A 2,315-nucleotide genomic window follows, 5' to 3' on the forward strand; every position below is an offset into this window, starting at 1 on the left:
GGGGCTGGTGAGATGGCTCAGTGGTCTAAGGCACCTACTTAGAAGAAGCTTAGCAAAGCACAGGGACCGCGGTTCAATCCCCCAGCACCACATGCCAGCCAGCCCCGCCCCCTGGTGGGCTGAGCTGCCCCCCCCCACATAAATAAATAAAATTTTAAAAAAAGAAATCACTGATATTGACATGTATTATCCTATATGTGGCTGTTTTATTCTATGGACAGAAGCCAAAAGTATAGTGTAAAGACCAGGAATGTATAGTTAGTGCTCTAAGCTGACTTGGCACTAAGCTTAGCGTTCGGAGAATCTTGATAAATTGTTAACCTATTGGTAGAACATTTCTCTTGAATATCATTTACTAAAGGCCTTTGATCTCTTTGTCAGAGACCTTTAAAAATCATTGCAGCACTTTACTAGGTGCCCAGCGAAAACCCATCAACAAAAGCCTCATCCAGAGTTAGAACTGTCACCATGCATTATTTACAGGAGTTATGTTTTCCTGCTTCCTGGACTTGTTGCCTTCAGACAGGCATACTTCATTCAGTGAAAGGTCATTCTTTGAAATATTAATCTTCAAGGCTGTGGTAACCCCACAAAAGAATGGGGCCTAGTTTGACTACAGTGTAGTTGCTGGGGGCAAGCAAATTGTCAGGATTGTCTCTGGTGCCATCACTCAGGTCTCTGGCTAGGGGCCTTTTGAATATAAACTTAATAAAAGTATATAGAACATCAAGAATGGAGGAGAGGCCAGGGAGATGACTCAGTGGAATAAGCACTTCCCTGGCAAGCGCAAGGACCTGAGTTCAATCCCTGGTTTTGCGGAAAAAATAAAAAATAAAAAAAAAAAATAAAAAAGAATGGAGGAGAAAGTGTTTGCAAGAAGGTAGACGGGAATTCTTATTACATTGAAAATACATAAGTGACACTAGGAATTTATAGGAGGAGAAATCAGAAATGATTATAGAAAATTAGCTGCTTTGTAAAGGTTTATGAGGCTGAGGGCAGAATTTAGTAATAAGAATGTGTGCTTAGCATGCACAGGGCCCTGAGTTCAATCCCCAGCATCCAATAAGTAGGAAAAAGGATGATTATGTCATTACTAGAACAGGAAATTTTAGGGCTAGACCTACTTTTCCATTGCCAGGAGAGATGGCTGCCCCACAATACCTGTGTTAATTAAAAGCTATAACCTCTTGTATTATTTTCACTTTTTATTTTAGTCCTTGGAACAGTGGCTCTCAGCTGGAATTGATTTTGCCCCTAGTATCAGGAGAAGATTTTGTCACTGAGAGGGTGTTGCTAGCATCTGCAGGATAGAGGCCAGTAATGTTATGCACCCTCCATCAAAGATTTGTCTCCTCGAAAAGGCTAACCTTAAAAAATTGCCTTAAAATGATGAACGCCCTGTATTTCCAGTTAATGGTTTTCTCAGCTTTCTGTATCAAAATAACTCAGTTTTCACAAATGTAACACACCGAATCAAAACCTTTGGATAATGAGCTCAGGCATTAGATACTGCTGAAGGCTTCAAAGGTGACTGATGTTACATGAAAGATAGGGACAGATTTGAGAAGACAAATTGGGACCTACTTTTTAGTATTATTTTAACTTAGGATAATCAATAAAATTGAGATTGATTTGAGTCATTTTGAAAGGCTTAGTGTACTGAGTCAAAAATTTATAAAACAGCATTATCTATATTTTTTACTTTTAAATCTGAATTTTGAGCTGTTTCATACTTAGATTTTATAATAGTGTAATACATAATTAAATTGTACTTTTAAAATTTTAACTAAAGCTCCTCAAGACTATGAATTAATACTTAAGCATAAAAGTCATCCATACTTGGCATCTAAGGAAGACTGAATAAAATCCTGTTTTAACATTTCCCATTCCCCCAACCCTGAACTTTATACAAAAAAAAAAAAAAAGAAATCTGATTGTTCTTGGATAACTAACGATCAGAAAATGGCATGAACTCAAGCTGGCTCAGCCATAATAAACCAAAATTTTATATTTCATAATCCCCTTTTCCAGGTGTCACAGCCCTTGAAGTATGTCTTTTTGTTAAGAGATATGAGTAGTGTAGACTCATTGTGTCTTCTCAGTAAGAAACAGACCCAGAGCAATAAACTAGCCCAATCTGATCTGGCAAGAACGCGGCTCTAAAACCATATTTCGGTATTGAAGCAGCTCCTTCCCACTGGTTAGCTGAGAACAAATGTCAGGTGACATTGTTAATGTGTTAGAAAATAATTCTAGGCAAGGCTTTCCTCTTACAGAGCTGATTTTGGAAGCTTTAGAACCAAAAGAGTGGT

General features: G+C 38.1%; 2 protein-coding genes across 22 annotated transcripts in view; one reads left to right on the plus strand and one right to left on the minus strand.

Annotated features, from left to right (window-relative positions):
- Positions 1 to 2,315, minus strand: part of Cacna1c (calcium voltage-gated channel subunit alpha1 C) — a 752,474-nt gene that overhangs the window by 723,114 nt on the left and 27,045 nt on the right. The gene's annotated exons all lie outside the window — the stretch shown is intronic.
- Dcp1b (decapping mRNA 1B) overlaps positions 1 to 2,315 on the plus strand; it is a 56,556-nt gene that overhangs the window by 2,150 nt on the left and 52,091 nt on the right. The gene's annotated exons all lie outside the window — the stretch shown is intronic.

This window comes from Octodon degus, unplaced genomic scaffold, assembly GCF_000260255.1.
Source record: "Octodon degus isolate 3935 unplaced genomic scaffold, OctDeg1.0 scaffold00104, whole genome shotgun sequence".
Lineage (NCBI taxonomy): Eukaryota > Metazoa > Chordata > Mammalia > Rodentia > Octodontidae > Octodon > Octodon degus.